The 7,609-nt window shown below is 30.4% G+C and overlaps 1 long non-coding RNA gene across 1 annotated transcript; it reads left to right on the forward strand.

Moving 5' to 3' along the window:
* The first annotated feature begins 4,028 nt into the window (after positions 1–4,028).
* On the forward strand, positions 4,029–6,386 carry LOC145953953 (uncharacterized). Its single transcript, XR_014431169.1, has 5 exons — positions 4,029–4,132; positions 5,347–5,365; positions 5,449–5,534; positions 5,620–5,714; positions 6,329–6,386. It is a non-coding gene; the product is annotated as an uncharacterized LOC145953953 (long non-coding RNA).
* The last annotated feature ends 1,223 nt before the right edge of the window (positions 6,387–7,609 follow it).

Genomic DNA, 7,609 nt, shown 5'->3' on the forward strand with positions numbered 1-7,609 from the left:
ATTATGATATGTACAAATGATTGTAAATATTTAATTATGTAATGAGTTATGATGAGATTACATTGTGGTGTGTCTGTATGTGTTTTACATATAGATGTTTTCTTTTCTCACTGTATAATTCATGGATGTTTTAGGTGAGGAAGATCCGGCTATGAGTGGCATCTAGAATGCCAACAATTGAGTTGTGGGTGTGCTATGATATTGTGACATCAGGGCAAAGGATTTTTAGGACATGAATTTTTATTTGTATTTGGAGTTATACTTATTCTTTTGAAAATAATTTGTAAACTCTTATGTTTTATTTTCCAACTTTTATTTTTAAAATATTTTGGATATTGAAGAACATTTATGAAGGTTTTTATGTGGACCTTTTTACCAATGTTGAAAAATTTATTTCTGTAGTTTATTTACATTATTACAATATATGTGTTGAAGTAGTAAGGGTGTCACAGGTGGAATTTTTTCCTTGTCACTCTTTCATTCTTTATTTGATTTAAAAATAATAATAGGAGAGAAAACAATGAAAAGAAATTAAAGAAATATGAAAAGGAAGAAATGTGAGTATAAATGAGATGAGTTTTAGGTTGTTTGGTACAAAAGAAAATTAAAATATTTTTTTTCTTATTTGATTGAGTAAAAAAGTAGAAGGAAGAAAAAGTACGTAAATAAAATGATATAAATAGTCTTAATAGAAAACATGTGTAAAGATAAAGATAACGTGATGTTTTTAATTTCACTAAAACAACTTCCTCTCCTCCTCATCCAAAGTGGATAGATTACAAAATTAGTGATTCACTTTTTTTTTGTTCAATTTTGTTTTCTTTGGTTTGATTGTTGTATGTCCTTGCCATTATAATGAGTTGGGATAACAAATAGGTCAATTTCTCCAACAAACAAGTAATAAAAGGGAGAATTAAACAACAAACAATTTAATTTTGGTTTTAGGTTGATGGATCATGTTTTAAAACTTTTCTTATTGCTTCAATTTATCTCCCTTTTTTTTAATAAAAGAAGGAATTCATTAAGACTGAGAGAACATGTGATTAGCTTCCATTTGGTATAAAGTATATGGTCTGTTTAAGGGAAATTCCCAAATAAATGATATCTCAAACGATGGGGAGAGGAGATTACAGGGATATCCTATTTGACCTTAAACATCCGACTAGTTGCACTATATGCAGAGGGATTGAGAAGCTTCACTTCATTGATGTTTTTGCTTAATCCCTTTTTCATGGTAGAAGAACCCTTATCTTCAATTTCCTCGTAATTTTCTTTTCTGTTTTAATGAATTCCTTCTAGTATTTTTCCTTGTTTCATGGAGGAAATTGGAGATAAGGGACCCTCCATAATGAAACAAGTAACAATAAATAACAAATAAAAAGCAAAACATCAATGAAGTGATACTACTCAATCTCTTTGTATATCTACTAGGGAATGCTCCTCAAACAGACCACTTACACCAAATTGAAGCTAATCACATAGTCTTGTGCCAAATATCTGTTGTGTCGAAGAAACATCCTTAAAAATATGGTTGTTACACAATATGTTTTTGATGCTGACAACTTAAATCTTTGTTTCATTGTACCTCTTGGATTCTTCTGGTTGAAGCTGATCATTCTTCTCTTCCTCAAGATTTCAGGATTTCTTCAATTTTCAGCAGTACGTTACCGTCTGTACAATTGGAAATTCATCTCTTTCCAATGAGCTGGTTACATCAAAATCATCCATGATTCTAAGGAAAAGCAAAAGTAAGATATGATAGAGTTGTTATTGCCACGTAAAAAATATTTTTGTTTAGTTCAATATAACAAGAAGCGTGATCTTTTTTCTTTAGTTGAAGTTATTTCTTATATTCTTTATGTCCATGGGAATTTATATTTGCTTGTCTCCATTTTCTATAGTTTTGTGCTGGCTAGCTACATATGTTATATTCAAGGTTTTGAAACCTAAATTGATCCTTGAATTAATTGATTGATCATTAAATTGAAGGAATGGGTTCATCAATGGTCATATGCATTAACCTATTAATCTTGCAAGTATTGGAGGCTTAGGTGATATGGTCCATTCTAAGTGATTCTAAATATCACAGGTTGAATGACACAATCAGGCAAACAAAGTAGCTGAAGGAATTGCGGGTCAACAAGACGGAAACTTAACATTCTTTAGAAAAAGGTAATTAACAGATTAACCTCTCTGTTCCAGTTTTTAGATCACTGGTTACGATATTCTATATTGGATATTGGACAACTTTAGTGGTTTCCACTTCTTAATGTTGTCAAAATAGAATAGCAGGAGTTCTTTTGCTATATAAAAAGAAAAACATGAAGAAAAAAAAAGGCTGGAGTTACTTAAAAAGCAAGAGTGGTGTGGTAGAGGTGTTATAAAAATGAGGTATCAAACTACTTTTATCATATGTTGATTGCCTCAGCTTCGAACTTTCTTTACTGTATATCTGTTTATTTGACTCCTGAAAGTTAATGATATTTTCCATGAGGCTGATAGAAAAAAGAAATTGTTGAAACTTGAAAGACAACTGCACATGGATCCTTGAGGAAATAGGTTTGAAGAATTCAAAGCACAATGACACTGGTAGGGATCCTGATGTCAAATTTCAACTAGAACAAGAAGAGCCTCTGTCAAACCTGGGAAAACACAGAAGATTAGTCAGAAAAATAAATTACCTTTGTCACATTGAGACATCTCGCAGTAAGCTATCAATTATGATGGCCATTTGGATGCTATGATCCATATTCAAAATATATTAAAGGAGCACCAGTAAAAGGCCCACTAAAAAGGGCATACTTAGAATGTCTGGTGGATATTCATATTATGATCGAGTAGACTTGAAAATATATGGGAAAAATTAATATTATTTTTTATGATAATTTTACTAGGTGGATACAATATAGTCTATTTCTAACATTGTATTTATAAGGAAATAATCCCATCGTTATAGGAAATAAAAATGTAAAAAAAAAAAAATTACAGGGAAAATATTATGCAACATGATACACGTAAAATATTCAATCATCATATTTTTTCACATATCTAATACATATTCTGACACTCCTTCTCAAGCCAGTGTACGAATATCTATAGTTCCCAGTTCAAACACTTTTGGTTAATATATCTAAAAGTTGTCCACCAAAAGGGTCATATCTTGCCGCTATAATACTATTCAATGCACATATTTTTATGTGCTTCATCCTATCACACCAGACCATATTATGAACAATGCTAATGGTAGATTTGTTATTTTACATTATAGAACGTCTTTTCATTTTGTGTTTGCACAATCAAATGAAGATATTTTGAAAAACAAAATGACAAACAATCACTAAGGTGAATTTATTCGCTCTCCCTTGGGTGCAATTGTAATTCCATAACTCGATAGTGCTAGTAGCAAGTTGTTAATCCTCGAGAAAAATAAAAATAAATTCTAAAAAATTTAAATATAATATTTATTTAGAAATTATATTTTATAATTTTAAAATAAATTATTAATAATTTAAAATTGTTTTGTACCAATATAAATTATATAATATAAATATAAAATCTAATTTATATATTCACTTTTATATATTAAACATGAAACTATCTTATTGATAATATTTTTGAGATTTTTTTTCAATAAAAGAATTTTTAGAAAATTTTATTTAACTTTATATCTAATTTAATATTTTATTTATTATATTCATTTATAAAATAAGTTTTTATATTTTTAAAATAAAAATAATGCATATTTAATAATAATATTGTTATAATATAAATATTTCATCATAAATTTAAGATATATTTATATGTTTTAAAATATATATTTATATAAATTAAATATAATTTATGTATTTAAATATAATATTTATACTTATATATAATTTCTTATAAATTTTAATTATAATAATTTTTTTGGTCATAAGTCTATGGCGGGAAGCTATGTCGCGTCTTTTAATTTTAATTTTTAAAAAATCAATAACAAGAAAAATAATAATAAAAAGAGGAAAAAAGATTTAAAGTGATGCACACTTTCTCTCGTCCTCGCTCGACTCAGACACTCTACTGCCTCATTCTCGCCGGCGATTTTCTCTGCTCCGCCGCCCGACTCTTCCCGCGATCACTTCAACCACAGCCGCCGGTTCGTTTCTCATTCTCTCCGTTTCTGTCTCTGTCTATTCAATTTCTTCAATTTTCCCGCACCGCATGATCTATTCTCGATTCCCGTATGCATTTCCGTAGCGAATCGGAAAAGCATTTTTCGTTGTTCTTTTTGCAATTCATACATCAATGATTCGAATCCCACATTCAGGGTTATTCAATTCTTTAGCCTTTATTATTTCTTTCTATAAAACAATGGAGCTTTAACAGTGAATCGAAACTCGCGATTTATTTTTGCTTTTGTTTCGTTTTTTCTCTCAATCTTTATAATCTCGTGTTTTCCTAGTTATATGAAACTGTTTGTGATCCATTTTTACTCGTACTGGATTGCTGAACTAGCTCTCGTGTTTTCAATCTTTCAATGTTTATAACCGGAAGAAAAGGCCAATCGATTTTCACGGTGGATGAACAGGACATATACTGGTGGCTGTGCTAAAGAAAACTATTCTGGGTGGAAGATGTTGGCCATTTGCTCCTGTGTTATTACTATTATTATTAGTCACTGTTGTTTTATTAAAGAAGGATTTTCTTTTTATTAGCAAAGGAAGACACAAAATACATTGGGGAACGTAACATATTCTACTAAAATTTAAATTTAAGACTACATATCAACCATAGAAGATAGAACATGGAAGATCTAGTGAACAATCTAGACCATTTATACATCATTTGCCAAATTTATCCCAAAATCAGCCAGCACCAAAGAGAAGCCACAAACTCAGCATACGTAACCCCATTACAAACTAAACACCCAAGGTATGCCTTTGAAGATATTGGCATTTCTTTATAAATGCATGTATATTATAATGATCAGTGGTTGGGTTGTAGAGCGTGCTAAATGTCAGCATTCAACAACATCAAGAAGAAAGTTACTGGCCTTAGAATGCAAAATGCTATAAAAGAAATGAGCAGCAATTCCATACTACATCTGCTGAAATGCGCACAAGAAGAAAGAACTTGTGAATCATGCATATTTTCAACATGTCATTTGTATTATTCCTACTAATTACTAGGTATCACTATCAGTTTGAGTCTATAGTTATTTGGATAACTGCAAATAAACGATTGGCATTTCCATGGTCTTAAGCGTGTCTAGCCCTAGGGATGATTGCAGAGTGTATGGCCTGATGTTACTGAAGTAATTTTCATGTCTTTGATAACATTCATATTGAACAGTAATTTTTGTGGATGCAGATTGGTGAAAGGTATAAAGGTACTTTGATGGACTGTTACAAAAAGTAACTGCAAATGTTTTTATTCGATAGCATATTTGTTGGTTGAAACTATAGATTATAGGCAAAGGGAGCAAAAAAAGCATTTGGAATGATTTGCTATGGCCCAGCAGTCATCTAGGCTCCAGCGTTTGCTTACTCTCCTCGACAGTATCCTCCATATCTTCCTTATCTTTACATTTATTTGACCTATTATTTAAGTTTTTCTGCATTTTCTTTAACAAAACTTTTAAAGCTGGGTCAACCCAAGCAACAAGGTTGACTGCTGCTCGTCAGATAGGGGAAATTGCAAAATCACACCCTCAAGACTTGACCAGTCTTCTTAAGAAGGTATCAAATTTGCTAAAGTTCTATTCACACTGTTTTGTTGTAATATGCTTAGTTTATATCATATTTATGCACTGTCTTCATTGTATGTCAATTATGCTAAGTATTGTGGTGTAAACCACAAAATTAGTTATGAACTCATGCTCTTTCATCTGTTTATCTCTCTGATTAATTTTTTTTTTGTTGGTGTATGATTTTATGGTTAAATGTTGAGATAATACCACTTCTTGGCCTGCCCCTAATAGTTAAAGCTTTTGGAATAATTTCTTAACATGTTTATATAGCCTCTTTAATACAGTAAACAATCTTCAAGAGCTTAATGCTTGCTTGCTGCTCCTTTTTTTCTTCTTCTTATAATAATATTATCTAAAATAAAATTTCAGCACAAGCAGATGACTGCGTACTCTTATAATAAGGGCATGTTAGAGTTGATCTGCATCTATGAACTTGATCTTAATTTAATTTAATTTCAACAAGATGTTTTGAAAGTTTATACAAGATAAATATTAAATACTAATGGTTGTTTCTTTTATCTTTCATCTCTTATTTTATATGTTGATAATGTGTCAAATATTTGTCCAATTGATTTTAACACCCTGTTTTCTTGTGATGCTTAGGTTTCTCAATATCTGCCCAGTAAAAATTGGGATACTAAGAGTAGCAGCTGCTCATGCAATTGGGTCAATTGTTGAGAATGTTAAGCACATAAGTTTGACCGAACTTTTTGCTTCTGTTGTTTAAAAAATTTCTGAGAATGGGATATCTTTTAGCATTGAGGGTCTGTGTGCATGGCCTTATTTACAATAAAAAATTACAGGAAGCTCATTTAGAAGTTTGTACAATAAATTGTTCTTTGACGTTTTTTTTGTTGCATAAAAAATACATTTCTATTAGAGAAAAAAAAGAAGGTACACCAGGGGGCTGAATCCTACACAATTGAAAATAGAAAAAAGATAGAAAACATAAAAATAACTGGAAGTGCATCACTAGGCTTCCAAATCCTTTACATATAAAAACCAGAAATCTCTTGAAACAGCAGTGGGCGAATACTGAAGAGAAGGATAAGGAAAATCATATGAAACAGATTTAAGAGCAAAGGGACACCTTTTTAGAAGTTTTGGCTTTATACTTCAATCTGTTTCGCCAAAGAACTGCTTAAACTGAACAGTGAACACTGCCATAGAGTTCTACACCATTGTTTTTACCCAATCCTTTTTACTGATCCACAAAAAACTGCTCCAAAGTAAAATGCATCTAGAGAGTATTATGAACTGATAAAATATATTTTAATATTGTTTGAAAATAGTTTTCCCCTTATTTTGTTACATTGAATGTATTTTTTGAAAGATATTTACTTTGTCCCTTGACAGCTTTGATATGAACAAGGTACTTGAATTTGGAGCATTATTAGCATCGAGAGGACAGGTAAAATAATTTCATGTTACGAACTATGTCATATTTTTTATTTTTGTGGGTTAACATACTCTCTATGCAGAGGCACACACTTGGATATTTTACCACTTGATGCTGATATGTTGAGATTGTAAATGTGTAATATAGTATTCAGTTCACTATCAAAATGCCATATTAATTGCTTTCCTAAACATGCACAACTTTATAATGCTAAATCTGTTTCTTCCATCTTATAATTAATATAGATAGATCTTAGAATTTGGATGTAGAGCTTAACTCTACCCTACAAAAAACAAGTCTATAAGGTGAGGATCTTATAAAATATCTTGTTTGATTTCAGGAATATGATATTGGAAATGATAATATAAACTAAATTGTATATTTAATATAAAAGAATATGAAAGTATAATACTCTTATCTCTCAAAAGAGAGTAAAATAGTTTATATATTTTAACATAAAAGGGGAGAGTGGTGTAATACTTTTA

This window comes from Cajanus cajan, chromosome 1 (genome assembly GCF_000230855.2).
Source record: "Cajanus cajan strain Asha chromosome 1, NIPB_CcT2T_4, whole genome shotgun sequence".
Taxonomy (NCBI): domain Eukaryota; kingdom Viridiplantae; phylum Streptophyta; class Magnoliopsida; order Fabales; family Fabaceae; genus Cajanus; species Cajanus cajan.